General features: G+C 46.1%; 1 protein-coding gene across 1 annotated transcript in view; it reads right to left on the bottom strand.

Annotated features, from left to right (window-relative positions):
* The window catches only part of PPP4C (protein phosphatase 4 catalytic subunit), a 66,174-nt gene extending 46,376 nt beyond the window's left edge, over nucleotides 1-19,798 (bottom strand). Inside the window, exon 1 of the mRNA XM_068243819.1 lies at nucleotides 19,633-19,798. The gene's annotated coding sequence lies outside the window, so the exon portion shown is untranslated. The remainder of the gene's footprint in view (nucleotides 1-19,632) is intronic.
* Nucleotides 19,799-20,415: the final 617 nt, after the last annotated feature.

The raw sequence follows: 20,415 nt of genomic DNA, 5'->3' as shown, positions 1-20,415 counted from the left end.
GTGCCCTCGTAGTCACTCACTGCTGCTCCAGTCCCCCGCTGGCAGCTTGACGACCTCGGAGGTCGGCGGGCCGCATTGCGTACGTTTTTACGCATTCCCGCTAGTGCAGGAACACTAATACATACATTTTTACGCATTACTGGTTCAATGCGTAAAAATGTACGCATTAAACCAGTAACACGTAAAAATGTAAGATGCAAAGATGCAAAGAACTCCACTCACACAACGTGAAGCAATTGAAACAACATTTTGCCTTCTACACCATCTACAGAGCTGCCCAGTTCAGGGACAAGACTTCAGTGAAGTTGCTGATCCCTCATTTACAGGAGGAAGGGTGATTGCAAGACAAACAGCTTGTGAGGGAACTGGTAACGTGCTACAAACGTGCCCTTATAAACTAGCTGTAAATAAATAAAGGGTGGTAAAACATTTCCGATTTATTTTTCACAGTCTGTAGATTTAAAGAGGAACTCCAGTGAAAATAACATAATGAACATAAGTGCTTAATTTTTACAATAATGTATAAATGATTTAGTCAGTATTTGCTCATTGTAAAATCTTTCCTCTCCCGATTTACATTCTGCCATTATATGGTGACATTTTTACTATCGGCAGATGATGTCAGTGGAAGGAGATGCTGCTTGCTGTTTTGGCAGTTGGAAACAGCCGTTATTTCCCACAATGCAACAAGGCTCCCACAGTGTGATGTCAGCACCATGGCCCTGACACAAATTCAGCCATACAGACACTTAATGATGAACTGTTTGAAAAAAAGAAAAGACTTCTCATGGGAAAGGAGGTATCAGCTACTGATTGGGATGAAATTCAATCCTTTGTCAATGTTTCTCTTTAACCACTTGCCGACCAGGGGTGATTTGCCTGATCTGTGCTGCGTGGGCTCTCCAGCCCGCAGCACAGATCAGTATTATGCCAGGGCGATCAGACTTCCCCCCCCCCCCTTTCAAAGCCCCCCTCCGCAGCCATTTCCGCCCTCTGCCCCCTTACCTCCCTCCCTCTCTCCGTAATGCGCAGGACGGAGTTCCGTCCTGCGCATTGAAGGATAGGCTTCGGCCTAACAGATGCCGGCGATCCCCGGCCAATCAGAGGCCGGGAATCGCCGATCTGCCCTACGGCGCTGCTGCGCAGCAGCGCCGTATGATGTAAACAGCGGGGATTTCTTCCCCGCGTGTTTACATTTTGCCGGCGAGCCGCGATCGGCAGCTCTCCGGCAGTTCACGGAGACACCCTCCGTGAACTGACATGGAAAGGACACTCGATAGAGCGGCCGTTTCCATGGTAACCCGCAGATGACCAGTTTACGCCAATCGGCGTTAGCTGGTCGTCAAGAGGTTAAGGTCTCTGATGAGAACCAGTGCAAAAATGCAGCAGGTTGTCAAATGTTTTTCCGCAGCACCAAAAAAATGCAGACTGGTATGCAGTGGAGAGGAGTCCATAATCATTAGCATGCAAATTTTCATTCCAGAGCACACATGAATGGAAACTAGGTCTTAATGTTTCCTTCCGGAATTCTTCAGCTAGGATCCTCTGCAAGAAGCACACGCCATACAAAACAATGTACTGAATCTAATGAACAGGAAAAAAACGTTGATTTCTGATACACCAAATAACCTAGCACTTCTCAGCGGACAGAGGTGACACACTCATTCTGTTAGTGTACTTGAGGCGAAAGTAGTTTTAAAAAGTTACTTACCTAAGGAAAGCAAAGCCTTTGGCCCCTGTAGATCGGGTGCCGAACATACAGGGCTGTGGACTCAGTGGTTTCAATAAACTGAGGAGTTTGAATTTTTGAACCAAATCCATAGCTTTTTGTAAAAATTAGACTAAGGAGTCAGAGCAATTTTGGGTACCTGGAGTCGGAGGTTTCATAAACTGAGGAGTCGGATGATTTTTGTACCGACTTCACAGCCCTGCTAATATGGACCACCCCCAAAGGAATCTGACAAGCTCTTGTCTTTATTCCAAGCTCGCCACCGCGCTCCTCTTCAAGCTTTGAATACGACAAGAGCTTGTCAAATTGAGTCCACGAGCGGCTCTGTGCTACGATGTGCAGGAAGGTCTCCGACAGTGTGGGAAGCTTCTGGAGGATCTAGAGCAGGGGTGTCAAACTCAAATCACTTAAAGAGAGTCTGAAGCGAGAATAAATCTCGCTTCAGACCTCATATATAGCAGGGGCAGGTGTGCCCCTGCTAAACCGCCGCTATCCCCCGGCTTAACGGGGGTCCCTGATCCCCCAAATCCCCTCCGTAATGCGGGGGAGCACTTCCTGGTTGGGGCAGGGCTAACCGCCGCAGCCCTGCCCCACGCACGTCTGTCAGCGCGCATCTCCGCCTCTCCCCCACCCCTCTGTCTTCCTTCACTGAGAGGGGCGGGGGAGAGGCGGCGATGCGCGGCTGATAGACGCGAATGGAGGCAGGGCTGCAGCCGTTAGCCCTGCCTCCAGAAGCAACCAAGCCTGCGACCAAGTGTTGTAGTGGGAGGTTTGGAGGTGAAGGGACCCCAGTTTATCGGCACGTATGCGGCGGTTTAGCAGGGGCACACGTGCCCCTGCTTACTATGAGCTCTGAAGCGAGATTTATTCTCGCTTCAGAGTCTCTTTAAAGAGAACCTGTACTGAGTAAAAATATTTAAAATAAACACATGAGGTAACTTCAAATGAGCATTGCATAGTTACCTCGCCATCAGTTCATCTCAGAAGCTCACCATTTTCTTCTGACAATAATCCCTTCCAGTTCTGACAATATTTTGTCAGATCTGAAATATATCAGTTGCTGTCAGTAAAATATCAGTTGCTGTCAGTTATAGCTGAGAGGAAAACTGATGTACCAGGAAATGTCCACGATTTCCTATGGCTCAAGTGGGCGATGTTACAGTTTAACTGTGTGCTGACCAGGAAGCCGTTATGGGGTAATGGTCATTTTCAAAATGGAGGACAGAAAATTCCCTTGATCACAGTGAGCAAATAGGACGCGGGGCAAGAGAAAGACACTGAGGAGTAGGCTACATGGAAGGTAAGTATGACTTGTGTATGCTTATTTTGACTTTTAATTTTCAGTTCAGGTTTTCTTTAAAGTGTAACTGTCTGCTGTCGGGCATAAAAATCAAAAATTAATTCTTTATTTTTATCTGGTAAACAAGGATGCTAACCAGGCAATCCAAAAGTTAAAAATCTATTACTTTTCTTGTTTATAAATGATCATTCTCCAGTTTACCTGACTCTTACACTTTCTATTGCAGAGCTGGGTGGGAGTGCTTGAAGACTGGGACGAGGGCGGACAATGCATACATAATCAGGCAGAAGAGAGCAAGGGAGGAGAGGACATCAGGATTGGCTTCAAGATAGACAGTTAAAATGGAGAATCCTAAGACGTATTTTCTCTTTAACTATAGAGAAATCACTAAAATAAAAATGTGGACAGTGCAATACATATGTTATGCAAGTAGAGCAAGTATTTATCTACTTATATGTGTGTGTTTTTTTCTAAGATAGTATGGCTGACATGAACTGTTCATTTATAGTTTTAGTCAGTCATTTTTCCTCTCCCTGATTTACATCCTGAAAAGCATCACTGGTGGTGACATCTTTAGTTCTGCCAGGTGATCTGTACGGAATGTTCGTTACTGAGAGTTCTATGCACAGAGCGAGATGCTGCTTGCTTGGAAGTTGGAAATCGCCATTATTTCCCACAATGCAACAAGGTTACACAGTAAACTGTCAGGACCATGATCCACTGTAGGAGGGGTTTCACCACAATATCAGCCACACAGATGTCCTTGATGACCTATTCAATAAAATGTACAGGCTACTTATTAAGATAAAGTTCAATACTGGGATAAAGTTCCTCTTTTAGGGGCCAAAACCGAGAACAGTGTATGGTGCAGGCCAAAGAGCTTATTAAGATTTAACATTTATGGTCTCAAGCTAAGTGGTGCAGAGTAGCGCAGTGGAGCAGTATAACATTAACCTGCTCCAGGTCTCCTCTAATCTTCCTGACAACCACATGCTCTATGCTGCGTAACTCTGGCTCCCAATGCATGTCATGTGATCAGAAGCTGGATATATGCAGCATAAAGCACATGGCTGCCAGGAAGAAGAGGCATGACGCAAAAGGGTTAGAGGGTTTGTGCATGCGAGTGTGCGTGTGTGTGTGAGAGAGTGTGCCACATAAGGCAGTTTGTATCTTAAGAGGGACCCCATGGTAATTTCACAGGGGTGGGGGGAGTCCCAAGGATTGTTGCTGCACCCCTCAAACTGGCAATATTTCAACCAGTAGAACTGTCACCGGTGTGCTCCTCTGAATGGGAAGGCAGTGTGCTGTTCTTTTACTGTTTACATTGACTCACATTTGAAGCTCTAAAGGCCCATACACATGGGGTACGGCCATCGCCGCAGCCACATGGCGCGCGCGTGTTGCGGTGACAGGCCGCCCGTGTGTATAACGCACGCGCCCCGAACCGTCGCCCGTCGGAGCTGTTGCCAGGCGATTGACATGTTCAATCGCCGGCTACAGCTGTCGCCGCGACTTCGCCGGGACTTTCGCTAGTCCCGCGTGAGTACGCGGGCTAGCGACAGGAGACCTACGCGAGTGAATGGAGCATCCGGCCGGGGATGCTCCATTCACAAACAGCATCCGCCACGTCTCTGACTTTCTGGCGAGACGTGTGGACAGCTGTCGCTCCCTGTTCGCGCATGCTACGGGGGACAATTGTCCCCCGTGAGTATGTAGCTTTAAAGAGAACCAGAGGTGGGGTTCTAACAATGATATTGGCACACAGAGGCTGGGTCTGCCTATACCGCCCAGCCTCTGTTGCCATCTCTCAAGCCTCCCCTAAGTTCCCCCTGCGCTCTGCTATGCCCCCATAAATCACAGCCACGCTGTTGACACGCAGCAGGCTTTGTTTACCGATGTACTGTCACTCTCACCGCTTCCCCACGCCTCCTGCATAGCTCCGGTCCCCACCCATGTCCCTTCCCTCCAATCAGCGGGGAGGGAAGGGACGTGGGCGGGGACCGGAGCTATGCAGGAGGCGGGGAAGCGGCGAGAGCGACAGTACATAGGTAAACAGCCCGCTGCGACACGCAGCGTGTCGACAGCGCAGCTGTGATTTCAGGTGCATAGCAGAGCTAGGGACTTGAGATAGCAACAGAGGCTGGGCAGTATAGGCAGACCCAGTCTCTGTGTGCAGATATTGTTAGAACCCCACCTCGGGTTCTCTTTAATGGCTACATAAAATGGTGATGAGGGCTGCAATCGGCCCACGGGTCTTGTGTTTGACACCTGTGCTCTAGAGGCTTCCCTCTCCTAATGTTGGGAATACGCGATTCGTTTTTAAAGAGACTCTAACATCAAAAACCTCCTTTGGGGGTACTCGCCTCGGGTGGGGGAAGCCTCCGGATCCTAATGAGGCTTCCCACGCCGTCCTCTGTCCCACGGGGGTCTCGCTGCAGCCCTCCGAACAGCCAGCGACAGACCCGACTATAGATTCAATATTTACCTTTGCTGGCTCCAGCGGGGGCGCTGTGGCTGCTTTCGGCACGGAAATAGACGGAAATACCCGATCTCCGTCGGGTCCGCTCTACTGCGCAGGCGCCGGAAACTTGCGCCTGCGCAGTAGAGCAGACCCGACGGCGATCGGGTATTTCCGCCTACTTCGGAGCCGACAGTCATCAGAGCGCCTGCGCAGGAGCCGGGAAGGTAGTAATTATTATTATTAATTGTATTTATAAAGCGCCAACACATTACGCAGCGCTGGACAATAAATATATACAATGATAGAAGGATGACATACATAGGGTTATACACATAGAACAAAGTTATACATACAAATTGTACAAAATACATGATCATGCAATATGGGCTGGTTAGGTAGGCCCAGTAATACAAGTACAGGCTGTCATAGGACAGGAGCACATGATCCTGTAGATTACACTAGGGAGTAGAGGACCCTGCCAGAGGCTTACAATCTAAAGGGAGGGGTGGAAACACTAGGGGGGGGGGGGGCTGTTAAATATTCCTTAGAGAGTTACTGTGTGGTAGGAGGTGGGTAGGCCATCATAAAGAGGTGAGTTTTGAGGGCTTGCTTGAATGTGTTGAAAGAGGGAGCAAGTCTGATGGGTGGTGGAAGGGCATTCCAGAGGGTGGGGCAGCTCTTGAGAAATCCTGCAGGCGGGCATGGGAGTGTGAAATGCGTGGGGTGGTGAGGCGAAGGTCGTTGGAGGAACGGAGGGGGCGACCTGGTGTATACTTGTGATCAAGCTCTGAGATGTAGGTAGGGCAGGTTTTGTGCACAGATTTATACGCCAGGCATAGACTCTTGAAACTTATCCTGAAACGGATAGGGAGCCAGTGCAGGGATTCACAAAGGGGAGATGTGGATGCAGAGCGGTGCGAAGAATGGATGAGTCTTGCAGCCGCGTTCATCACTGATTGAAGGGGGGCAGTGCGTTTCAGGGGGAGGCCAGAAAGGAGGGAGTCACAGTAATCAAGGCGGGAGATGATGAGGGCATGGATGAGCAGTTTGGTCGTGTCCGGGGTTAAGAAGGGGCGGATCTTGGAGATATTACGGAGGTGGAAATTGCAGGCTCTGGTGATGTTTTGGATGTGTGGGATGAAGAAGAGGTCAGAGTCCAAGGTGACACCCAGAGAGCGGGCCTGGGAGGTAGGGAGAATGGTTGTGTTGTCGATTGTGAGGTGGAAATCTGGGAGGGGTGCAGCAGCTTGGAGTGGAAAGATCAGGAGCTCAGTTTTGTCTAGGTTAAGCTTTAGGAACCTAGCTGACATCCAGGAGGAAATTGCTGAGAGACACGAGGAGACCTTGTTTATGGTGGTGGATGAGAGATCGGGGGTATGGAGGTAAATCTGAGTGTCATCTGCATAAAAGGTGGTAATTGAAGCCCAGGGAGGAGATAAGCTTGCCAATTGAGGAAGTGTATATGGAGAAAAGAAGGGGGCCTAGAACAGAGCCATGGGGGACCCCAACTGAGAGGGGGGCAGGGGTTGAGGAGAAGCCATTGAAGGAAGTGATGAAGGAGCGATTGGATAGGTAGGAGGAGATCCAGGCCAAGCCAAGGCCATGGATGCCCATGGACTGTAGTGATTGGAGGAGGAGGGAGTGGTCAACAGTGTCAAATGCTGCAGAGAGGTCAAGGAGGAGAAGGATGGAATAACTGCCTTTGGCCCTGGCAAGGGTAAGGTCATTGACCACCTTGGCGAGGGCTGTTTCAGTTGAGTGTGCAGGTCGGAATCCAGACTGTAGGGGGTCAAGTAGGGTATTGGTGTTGATGTATTGGGTAATGCGCTGGTGGACTAGGCGTTCGAGGAGTTTAGAAGCATAGGGAAGGAGGGAGATTGGGCGGTAGTTTGAGGGTAGGGATGGGTCGAGTGAGGGTTTTTTCAGCAGGGGAAGTACAGTGGCCTGTTTGAATGCTTTGGGGAAGATGCCTGTGGAAAGGGAGAGATTGAACAAGGAGGTGAGGACTGGGGCTAGGTCAGGGAAGTGGGGACGAAGAGTATTCGCGGGTACCGGATCACAAGGAGAGGATGGGGGGGAAGCCACTAGCAGCAGGCTGACTTCAATGGTGGCAGGAGCAAAAGAGGCGAGGGGTGGATGAGACAGGGGAGCAGCTGGGAGGGAAGGCAAGGGGACAACCTGAGAGGCATTGGGAAGGGAGGGATGGAGGAGGGAAATTTCATTGCGTCTTGTTGCAATTTTAGTGGTGAAGTGGTTGGCAAAGTCATTGGCTGAGAGGGAGGAGCTGGGAGGGGGAGGAGTGGGGTTGAGGAGGGAATTGAAGGAAAATATTGACGTCACCTCTGCACGGAGGGCTGCAGCGAGACCTCTGAGGGATGGAGGACGGCGTGGGAAGCCTAATTAGGATCCGGAGGCTTCCCCCACCCGAGGTGAGTACCCCCCGGGGACGTTTTGTGGTTACAGTTCCTCTTTAAGCCATTTAGATTGCTTGATAGATAATTTCCGACATGTCCGATCTCCCGCCTGATCGTTTCTCCGCTCAATTCCGCACCGAACACAATGGAAAAAGATAAGAAAAATTTGTGGGAGACTCGCCTGTGGAATTGATCGAGCGGCAAAATCGAGCAGTGTATGCCCAGCATTAAAAGTGGTATAAACTCAGCATGTCTTTGCTCTCAACGATTCTTTACAGCAAAAATAAAAATGCCAAACAAAAAACACAAATGCAGAATAGCATTTAAATACTTAAACACAACACTATCTCCTTTAGTGGAAAGCTTAGCACAGCTGCAGAACTTGAGGAAGTGATTACAATAGTAGTGGATAAGAAAACAAACAGCATAATATAAACACTGCTAGCAGTCTCAGCTGTATACAAGCCAAAACGGTACATAGGAGAAGTCACATTCCCACGGGATACATTGTAATATACAAATACAGCAGCTATGTCATAAATTACAATGGCAGCTTTCAGAGCAGATAAACTGCACTTTGGGAACTTGTAATTTGTAAACGGACAATAACCTTTGTTAGCAAACATGATAACTGTTTCTTACTGAATGTTATGTCAGAGTTTAACCCTTGAAATATTTGATTTTTGATCCAAGGTTCGCCTCGGGTTCTCTTTAACAGAGCTAAACTACCAGTCACCAGGATTAAACCATGACTACAGAGAAGAGATTTATCCAAACATTTTGGAAGACAGATTAGTTACCAAGGCTATTGAAAAGTACGACAAGTCTCGCTAATTATCAAAACCTTGTCTACGTGACCAGAGCAGTCAGGTGAACATTAGACTTGACACCTGACTGCTACATACCAACAACATCTTTACTTCCACTGCACACATTCCCCTCTTCCTAGGCTTCAGTATAGTTGGAAATCAGGATCTGCGAAAAGGACTGTCATTGGGAAACCGTACTGTATTAAAATTGCAGTATGAAAAAGAATAATCAACCACACAGACTTCATTGTGAAATACTGATGCTGTATCTGAGGCCCAGTGCATTTCTCTAACAGAAAGCACAAGACATGGTCTCGACAAACGTGCCTGTAGGGCCCATTCATACTGGGGCATTTAGTGGCTGTTTATCACTAATGGGCAAATCGCCGGCGATCCCTAGCCCTTTTTGAAGTGCTAGTGCAATGTAATCTATAAGGCAGCGATCTCACTGCCGCGATCGCCGACGATTTGCACCAAGCACGAATGAACTACACACAGCGCTTTGCGATTTTAGAGCTATCACAATGTATCACGATCACTCAGCAACTCGAAAATGTCCAGTGGAAAATACACACTAATCACAAAAAAAAAAATCTCTGCCGCGAAACCCTAGAGTTAACCGCTAGTGTTTTGTGATCATAAGTGTGAATGGGCCCTAAAGTATATGGACAATACCCCAGGGCAATATTTTCATTCCAGAGTAAAATGTTTAAAGCAGTAGGATCACCCATACTATGCCGGGAAAAAAAAAAAAAACATAAGTAGATAAATACTTGATCTACTTACGTAACATGTATTGTACTGTCCACGTTTTGATTTCAGTGAATTTTATATAGTAAATGAGGAGAATTGTGTTCCTGGTGGGGGCCATGTCTTTTGCCCACAATTTAGGCTAAATACTGATATCATTTCTGCCCTTTACTTTTTTCTTTTCTCCTCCAGTAGCTGAGTCACCTCAGCCTTGCTTGTAAACACAAGTGAGTAGGGGATCGTGTTTAAGATAAGCAGCTAGGCAGGGAAATAAAAGGAAGAGGAGGAATATATTATAGATAAAAATAACCCCCAGCATGCAACTGTTTGGCACTGACTACTAAAGGGCCAGGGCTCCTAAGGTATATGATGACTCCAAATCATAACAGCAGAAAAAGTTTTGAATGCAGGATTAGCATCTTTATCACTTAATACACTCAGGCCAGTAGCTGATGAAATTTGATTTTTATGGTGACAATCCCGCTTTAATTTTCTTCCCCAGGAAGCTCGAAGGACTTATCAAAGAGGTACAGTAGACAAACAACCATTAACCCTCTTGCACTTCTGACACTCACTTCACGCTGTAACACTAACAGCATTAAAAAGGTTTGGCATTTATGAGGTTTATCAAGGCAGTATTGTATTGTCTATTTATAATGCTGTGGGTGCAATATATTCAAAGCTGTCTATTTTTAGTTCAGTTCCTGTGTATTAGGCTATAAGCACACTATACATTAGAGGCTCTGGATGAGTTTGGCTTTTCAAAGACACAAATTAATGATTTGCATATTCACTGAGCCGAAGCGATGCATCATGGGAGTTCCCCCTCGCTCACATAATGCTTAGTAACTGTAAACGCCTTCAGTTTTACAAAGAAATTTATATTTAGGAAGCATGCAAATAGCACTGACAGTTTCCTCACCACTGTACAAAGTACAGGCCATTCACTAGTTTCACACGGAGGAGGATCCTGTCTACACAATGCAATCCCTTCATCAGACCGCTACAGCCCTGAAGCCCAGCCGCACTGTGAATGCGCAGTACTACAGACCCGATGGGGCTAGACTTTTTTGCGGAAGTCTGAGCAGGTCCGTGCTACTGTGTGTGCACAAGCCTTTATCGACAATGTTTTGGGGGAGGCAGTGCTGGAATGGCCTGGTGGAGGATGATGGTAAGACATCAATTCTGGTAGGGTAATCAAACTAATTACCTTGTGTGAGGTAAATTTACCTCATGAGGTAACTACATTTAGCAATTCTGGTAGGTTTTAGTCATGTTTTACCTCATGAGATAAATGAGGTAATTTGCATTAATTTTACCAAAAATGGCCATTTTCATGGAAATTAGAGGTCATGGAAGCATTTAATTTACCAATCAGTTTAAGACCTGCCTGTACCTGGAGGTAAAGTCAACTTGTATGCATTTGCAGTTTTTAGTGGAGTTCCTATTCAGGCTGTGTAATAGAATAGTAGAAATAAAACTCCAAATATTTCCTGGATTTTTTTTTTAATAAAGGGATGCCTATAACTATACTTTTCATAGGTTGCTACACAATCAAATACACCTTTCCCTGAAGAAAAAAAAAACCCCAAAAAACTACCACCTCCTTCAAAGACTATCCTAACTTATGGAAGACAAAGACTACTATTTATTTACTGCATGCTTCCTGCTGAAATCCCTCATGTTTTACCTCACTTTATGCATTTACCTCATGTTTGGAAATGGAGAAAAATCTTTCAGGCTTCATTCCCATTGCGTTTCGATGGCTTGTCCATTCGCGTTGGGCGTTTTTTGATGGGTTTTTGTTTAGCGTTTCCCAGCGCTTGGGTGGGCGGTGCGTTTTTGTTAAAAGCGCTTAAAGGGACTCTGAGCAGTGCAGGAACTATGGAAAGATGCATACCATTTTGAAGCTCTCTTTCTCCGCTTTCCAACAATACATAAACCGCCGCCCTATGTCTTTTAGTTTACGCTATTTTCATGATAGAAATCGCAGCAGACGCAATTTCGATCGCGAAAATAACGAAAACTAAAAGGCGTAGGGCGGCGGTTTATGTGCCGTTGGAAAGAGAGGAAGAGCTTCAAAATGGTATGCAACTTTCCATAGTTACTTGTATTGCATAGGACAACTTTTCCCCAGCTCCATTCAGCTGCCGACTTTGGGGAAAAGTCATCCTGTGCAATACAAGCAACTATGGAAAGTTGCATGCCATTTTGAAGCTCTTTCTCCGCTTTCCAGCGGCACATAAACCGCCGCCCTACGCCTTTTAGTTTTCGATATGTTCGCAATCGAAATCGCGGCAGGAGCTTCAAAATGGTATGCATCTTTCCATAGTTTCTGCACTACTCGGAGTCCCTTTAACCACTTTACCCGTGCGGTTTTGTAATTCACTCCGACACAAGTCAGGAAGTGAACTCTTTGAACCGGAAAAGAAACGCAAATCGCTGTTCAAAGCAATTTTGTGAGCGTTTTGCGTTTTTCATATACCTTCCAATGAGGCAGAATCGCCTCAAAAATGGTACAGGCGCCGCTTTTGTCAGCGGACAGCAAACAGAACGCCCCAATGATAACTCATTGGAAAGCATAGTGTAAGCGATTTTAGGGTGACTTTGAAAAATCTTCAGCGCAAGAAAAAAAAATAAAAAATATTTACCTCACATAGCTACCAGAATTGAGGCCTATATAGGATCCAGAGGCTTCCCTCTCCCAAGGAGAGCACCCATTTAGGGGACTTTCTCCTCCCACAGGTTTCTATTAAACCAGCGCTGTCCAACTGGCGGCCCGCCAGGCCTCCTGCTGCGGCCCGCTCGTCTCCCTGAGCTGCAGGCATGGCTTGCACTATGGGCGACATGCCTGCAACCTCATCTAGTGCCCTCTCCTCTGTCCCCGCTGCCTCACAGCTCAGATCTCACAGATCGCGGCGACTGAAGCAAGCAGAGTGCGCATGGTACCCGCATACACTGAGTACGTCACATGCGGAAGTGACATCATTAGTCACTCCCGCATGTGAAGTTCAGACGCGGGGGTGACATGCGCACTCTGCTTGCTTCAGTCCCTGCGATCTGTGAGGTCTGAGCTGTGAGGTGGCGACAGAGGAGAAGGCATTGGCGGGCAGCGCTGAAATGAGGTAACGGGCAAGGCACTGGACACCTCGCTATCTAGCTGGGTGGCACCTGTCACTACCTCAGCTCGGCGGCACCTGTCACTACCTAACTTGGGGGGCACCTGTCACTACCTCAGCTGGGGACAGACACCTGTCACTACCTCAGCTGGGGACAGACACCTGTCTAACTGGGGGGGGGGAACAACACCTGTCGCTACCTCATCTGGGGGGGGGGGGGGGGGCACCTGTCACTACCTCATCCGGCCACACCACAGCATCACCGCCAGCCCGGCCACAGCATCACTGACAGGCCTTTCAGCCCACACATCTCCAATCTGGCCAAAAACAGTATTGCCAGGCAGGCCAGGCACAGCAGCCAGTAGAGGAGAATTTAAAAGCCAGGTGAGAGGGGTCTACCATATTAAAAGGGGCATTCTGCCTATTTATGTGAAATGCTGTCTATTTATGTGCATCAAGATTGCTGAATTAGTCTTGTTGGGGGCCTCAAGATTGCTGAATGTGTCTTGTTGGGAGCCTCATGATTTGTTGGGGCAGGGCTGTGGATTCAGAGTCGGAGTCGTGGAGTCGGAGCAATTTTGGGTGCCTGGAGTCGGGAAAAAAATGCACCGACGACTCCTAATGAATTTGTAACTGTAATTAAAGTAGAAAATATGATAAAATGTTCTATTTCTCAGATAATAGTCATTAAAAATAATGTAGATATACAGTAATAGCTGTGTTCAGTCCACAAAAATGAAATAAACCAATCAAAATGAGTTACTTGTGCTGCTTCAATAAAGCAGTCCCCATATTTTTAAAGTCAGATATACACATCTGATTGTGACTGTATATATGATGTGTACACAGGAATCTCATATATACGAAACATCTATGCTTTAAGTATAAAGCCTGATGTGTAGCCGTGTCACTAATAGAGATGGTCAATGAGATGGAAATAATTCTGCATTGATGCTAGTTTATGCAAATGTATGCGCTCCATTTGCTCGTGAAATCAAATAATTTGATATGTTGTTAAAATTTGGTTTGGGGACTATGAATTAAAGGGTACCTGAGGCGAATTAAAAGAAAAGCTTTATACATACCTGGGGCTTCCTCCAGCCCCCTTCAGGCAATTCGGTCACTCGCTGTCCTCCACCACCTGGATCTTCTGCTAGGAGTCCTGGTAATTCAGCCAGTCAGAGCAGTCCAGCCACGTGCCGCTCCTACAACCAGGAGCGTTCTGCACCTGCGCAATAGTGCTGCGCAGGTGTAGTACGCTCCCGGTGGTGGAGTGTGTGCATGCGCACTACACCAGACTGGCTCAAGTACCTGGACTCATAGCAGAAGACCCAGGTGGCGGAGGAGGACAGCGAGGGACTGATTATCCTGAAGGCGGCTGGAGGAAGCCCCAGGTATGTATAAAACTTTAATTTTATCTGTCTCAGGTTTACTTTGTACACAGTAGTACTGAACTCTACATATGCACTCCCCACAGAGCTGCAGGGAATCCACTGAGAATGTTGTGCACATTGAACAGAGGTGTTGTCTGTCACCCATAAAACTTGTTCAGATTGTGCATGAAGAATGTGTAATAAGAGGAAGAATCTCCACATTCCCTGCAGAGTACCTGCACATCACTCTTACATGTACCCACAGTTACATTGCCTAGGGCCTGATAGATGTTCTTTGTTCCGGTCTGTACCTTTTACAAGTACTCTTACCAAGGACTAGTTTTAGTCTAAAGGGAATATACTAGTTTACATATTCTTCTCACTTCAGTTGTCTTGTAAAATTCCTAAGCGTTGGCAGTTAAGAGATGAATTTCACGTTACATACTGTTAAACAAAATTGTAATATGCAAGTTAGAGGAGTCGGAGGAATCCTAAACTGAGGAGTCGGAGGATTTTTGGACCGACTCCACAGCCCTGTGTTGGGGGCCTCATGATTGCTAAATTTGTCTTGTTGGGGGCATCATGATTGCTGAATGTGTCTTGTTGGGGGCCTCATGATTTGTTGGGGGGGGGGGGGGGTCTGCTGCTCTAGCAAGAACCTTCGGCCCTCCACCATGGGGTCTGAAAAAAAAAAAAAATGGCCCTCCATGCCCATGAAGTTGGACAGCACTGCATTAAACTAAGCATCCCAGATATAGAAAAATTCAGGCTCGACTGAACCAAGCAACTGCTTAGGGCTCTTTCACATTAGGGCAGACTTTCTGCGTTAACGCAAACGGAAGCCGTTTGCGTTAACCAAGGTAAGATGCATTTTACCTTTCACACTCGACGCTGCGTTTCGATGCGTTGCGGTTCCGATGCACCCAGGCGCAGTTTTTCCTCCAACGCACCCGCGAGCCGCCGTTTTCCGTCGGGTTTAATTACCAGCTACCGCCGCTGATTGCGTCGCACCGCAGATACCCAACGACACGCCGCAGGCAGACAACGCGTGCAGGAGAACGGCTCCTGTTCGCGTTGTCTGATGTGAAAGAGCCCTTGGTGCATCTTATCAAGGTGAACTCAAAGACACTGTAATGATAGAATGTAGTCAGTCATTCAGGATACCCTCATTTATGGTACTTCTCCTGGTTTTAGCCTCATATCTACAGTGGTGTGAAAAACTATTTGTCCCCTTCCTGATTTCTTATTCTTTTGCATGTTTGTCACACTTAAATGTTTCTGCTCATCAAAAACCGTTAACTATTAGTCAAAGATAACATAATTGAACACAAAATGCAGTTTTAAATGATGGTTTTTATTATTCAGTGAGAAAAAAAACCTCAAAACCTACATGGCCCTGTGTGAAAAAGAAATTGCCCCCTGAACCTAATAACTGGTTGGGCCACCCTTAGCAGCAATAACTGCAATCAAGCGTTTGCGATAACTTGCAATAAGTCTTTTACAGCGCTCTGGAGGAATTTTGGCCCACTCATCTTTGTAGAATTGTTGTAATTCAGCTTTATTTGAGGGTTTTCTAGCATGAACCGCCTTTTTAAGGTCATGCCACAACATCTCAATAGGATTCAGGTCAGGACTTTGACTAGGCCACTCCAAAGTCTTCATTTTGTTTTTCTTCAGCCATTCAGAGGTGGATTTGCTGGTGTGTTTTGGGTCATTGTCCTGCTGCAGCACTCAAGATCGCTTCAGCTTGAGTTGACGAACAGATGGCCGGACATTCTCCTTCAGGATTTTTTGGGTGACAGTAGAATTCATGGTTCCATCTATCACAGCAAGCCTTCCAGGTCCTGAAGCAGCAAAACAACCCCAGACCATCACACTACCACCACCATATTTTACTGTTGGTATGATGTTCTTTTGCTGAAATGCTGTGTTACTTCTACGCCAGATGTAACGGGACATGCACCTTCCAAAAAGTTCAACTTTTGTCTCGTCGGTCCACAAGGTATTTTCCCAAAAGTCTTGGCAATCATTGAGATGTTTTTTAGCAAAATTGAGACAAGCCTTAATGTTCATTTTGCTTAAAAGTGGTTTGCGCCTTGGATATCTGCCATGCAGGCCGTTTTTGCCCAGTCTCTTTCTTATGGTGGAGTCGTGAACACTGACCTTAATTGAGGCAAGTGAGGCCTACAGTTCTTTAGATGTTATCCTGGGGTCTTTTGTGGCCTCTCGGATGAGTTTTCTCTGCGCTCTTGGGGTAGTTTTGGTCGGCCGGCCACTCCTGGGAAGGTACATCACTGTTCCATGTTTTTTGCCATTTGTGGATAATGGCTCTCACTGTGGTTCGCTGGAGTCCCAAAGCTTTAGAAATGGCTTTATAACCTTTACCAGACTGATAGATCTCAATTACAGTACTTTTGTTCTCATTTGTTTCTGAATCTCTTTGGATCCTGGCATGATGTCTAGCTTTTGAGGTGCTTTTGGCCTACTTCTCTGTGTCAGATAGCTCCTATTTAAGTGATTTCTTGATTGAAACAGGTGTGGCAGTAATCAGGCCTGGGGGTGACTACAGAAATTGGACTTAGGTGTGATAAACCACAATTAAGTTATTTTTTAACAAGGGAGGCAATCACTTTTTCACACAGGGCCATGTAGATTTGGAGTTTTTTTCTCACTGAATAATAAAAACCATCACTTAAAACTGCATTTTGTGTTCAATTATGTTATCTTTGACTAATAGTTAACGGTTTTTGATGAGCAGAAACATTTAAGTGTGACAAACATGCAAAAGAATAAGAAATCGGGAAGGGGGCAAATAGTTTTTTACACCACTGTATAGATTGCGGTGAACCGGTATGCAGCCCTGCTCTCGCAGTGATGCTTAGCCTAGGCTGTTTATTATGCAGAATTCTTCTCTCAAAGCATTGTGGGAGACAGTGTTCTTTCTGCTCACTGCGCAACACACAAACATTCCCCAGTGATACACCTACCAACAGTAAAGATATCTAGGATGGATACATTTCAGGATGTAAGTCAGGGTGAGTACAAATTTTATGGATGGGCAAACGCTTACTAATTTATAAAGTAATATTGAAAAAAAAGTTTTATTTATAACTTTTTCCAGTAGAGTTCCTCTTTAGCTTCCCCTGCAGTCAGGTATTTTGCGTGTGCGTATAAGGGAATAGTTCAGTGCATCCCTCACTCCTGAGGGGTAACAAATCGCAGCCAGTGCCAAACTATCAGAAGCTCTGCATGACAAGCAATGTGCAGATCAGCAAGAATCAGCCTAGACAAGAAACTAAATGGGGGTTGTACACTGGAAACTGTAATCATGTTCTATGACAAAGTACGTAAGCAGTGGCTAAGGGCTGGTTCACACTGACATCTGCCCCGCGTTTACCGCTGGTGTTCAGGACTAGTCTAAAGGCCCGTACACACGCCGGACTGGAGGCAACGACGGGTCCGTCGTTACCTCCCGCTGGGTGGGCGTTCCAACGACAGTCCGGCGTGTGTACGCACTGTCGGCGGACTGATACGGCTGTTTCTCAGCGATTCGCCCGGCGTTAGAAAATCTAGGTCGATAGGCTGCTGGCCTGCTAGGCTGCTAGAATTGCATTGGATCTGATGGTCCAATAATGCATTTAGGTCGATTTCCAATAGATTGCATTCTGCAATCTATTGGAAATCTGTTCCTAATGTGAGACACACATCAGATAGATTCCTGTCAGATTCGACCTGACAGGCATCTGCCAGAAATCAATCTGATGGTGGAATCTGCTGCAAATCTATAAGTGTATGGCCACCTTAACTTTATTACCTCATATACAGTGTATATATAATGTCTGTATACTACCTCCTATTAATGTATTCACGTAGTGTCTGTACAATATCCTCTATTTATAAATAGCTCATAATATACCACATGTCACTGTTACCTGATTATTTTCAGTCATATGGATGTGCGGCATTATACAAGCATTATATGAGGTAATAGGATAGGGTGTATTATAGAGGCGCTGTATATGAAGTATCCGGAGATAATATAAAGGCATTATAAGCAGTAATATAGTGATAGGAGGCATTATGCAGACATTGTATGATACATACATGAGATAATGGAGTGATAGGAGATATTATCCATGCACTGTGAGGTTTACAGCAAAAGACAGGATAAGTAAACAATTACTGTAGGACGTATATATGAAATAACTGAGTGATAGGGAATATTGTATAGACACTAGGAGGGATTAGCCATGTATGAGGTAACTGAGTGATGGGGATACTATACAGACATATGAGGTGAGTGACAAGATATTATACAGTCATCATATAAGGAAATATGGAATACTATGCAGACGTTACATGAAGTAAAAATGGAGGCAGACTTATACAGGCATTATATGTGGTAATAATAAAGATCGACTGGGGATATTATACAGGGATTATATGATGTGATAGTAGATACTATACAGACATTTGAGGTAACAGAGTGACTAGGGATATTAAACAGGCGTTATAAGGCAATAGAGTGACGCGTTTATTACATAAGCATTATATGTGATAATAGCATGACTGGGAATATAATGCAAGGTAGTTAAGGGAATATTCTATAAGTACACATTTTTATCCTTCCAATTCTGTATTATGTATACAGTGTAATATATACACAAATGGAAGCAGCCTTTGGATTCCCATTGAGTCCCCTAAAGTAGGCAGGGGGTATAATACAGTGATGTGGTATTATACAAATATTATATGAGGTAAGAGTGACTGGGGGATACTCTGCAGGCATTATATGAGATATATTACAAAGGAACTATACATCAAGTGTATACGGGGGGACAGTGCTTATTACACAGGCACTATGAGATATAGATATAGATATATATATACACACACACATAAAGGGGGAGTGCTAGATAGGATATTTAGTGATAGATTACACAGGCACTATATATAAGGTGTACATGAAGGGAGAGCGCTAGATATGGTATATAGTGATAAATTACACAGGCACTATATATAAAGGTGTACATGAAGGGAGAGCGCTAGATAGGATATATAGTGATAGATTACACAGGCACTATATATAAGGTGTACATGAAGGGAAGGTGCTAGATAGGATATATAGTGATAGATTACACAAGCACTATATATAAGGTGCACATGAAGGGAGAGTGCTAGATAGGATATATAGTGATAGATTACACAGGATAGATATATATATATATATATATATATATATATATATATATATATATATATATATATAGTTATAGTGTACAAGGAGAGTGCTAGATAGGATATATAGTGATAATTACACAGGCACTATATATAAGGTGTACAAGGAGAGTGCTAGATAGGATATATAGTGATAGATTACACAGGCACTATATATAAGGTGTACATGGAGAGAGTGCTAGATAGGATATATAATGATCTATTATCCAGGCATTATATATCCTATCTAGCACTCTCCCTTCATGTGCACCTTATATATAGTGCCTGTGTAATCTATCACTATATAGGGGAGATGTGAGGGAGGGGACACGGGTACAGCTGCACAGTAGGGTTGCCATGTAATAGACGCACAGGCGGCACGCAGCGGTCACGCTCAGCACGGAAGTCACGCGAGCACCCGGCCCGGTGGACATCCGGTAGCCCCTCCCCCCGCGGTTACCTGCTCGGAGTCCCAGGGAGGCCCTCAGTCCGGTGAGGTATCGGCGGATGTTGTGCCTCCCCTCCTCTGATCCTCCTCCGGTGCGTCTCCCGCTCCCTCCGCCTCCTCCTCCGAACACACCGAGAGAGAGCCAGGCAGGCACCGCGAGACAATGACGTCAACCAGCGCAGCCCCGCCTCCTCCTCTTTCTCCTCTCCTCCTCCCCGCGGCGCGCGCTTCCGACCGCCAACCCTCTGCGTGCGCGCGCCGCTGGCGGGAAAAGGCGCCGTCACGTGACCGTGGTTGAAGACGAGCTGAAGCTGACAGGCTAATGATATTTGGGAGGCTGTACACCGTGATGGAAGCACCTAGCCTCAGGGAGGTGACAGACAAGTCCCTGCTCGCTCCATCAGGTGGTCAGGAAGACAGCAGCCACAGTCCCCTCATGCCAAGAGAAAGGCTAGCTCTAGTAATGTCTAGCTGGTTACAGCCTGGCACTGTACAATCCCTTTACAGTAAACTCCAAGGGACTGCGCAAAGTAGTTTACTATATCAGAAACTGTCACCCTCAAGAGCATGAAGTATACTGTAGCACTTAAAGGGATTTTGTAAGGGCTTCCTGTGGATAAAAACCGCCACTTACCCAGGGCTTCTATTAGCCTCCTGTAGCTGTTATGTCCCACGCCGTCCTCCTCCGATGCGCCGTTCCCTGGCCCCGGTCTAGCTTAGCATGCAGTCCAACTGCAGCTGCGCGGCCGTGCTCGCTCCCGCCTGCATCATCAGAAGCTTACTGCGCAGGCGCAG

Source organism: Hyperolius riggenbachi, chromosome 7, assembly GCF_040937935.1.
Source record: "Hyperolius riggenbachi isolate aHypRig1 chromosome 7, aHypRig1.pri, whole genome shotgun sequence".
In the NCBI taxonomy this organism is placed as follows: domain Eukaryota; kingdom Metazoa; phylum Chordata; class Amphibia; order Anura; family Hyperoliidae; genus Hyperolius; species Hyperolius riggenbachi.
Note: the sequence above shows the minus strand (reverse complement) of the source record. Positions and strands in the feature narration are given on the sequence as shown.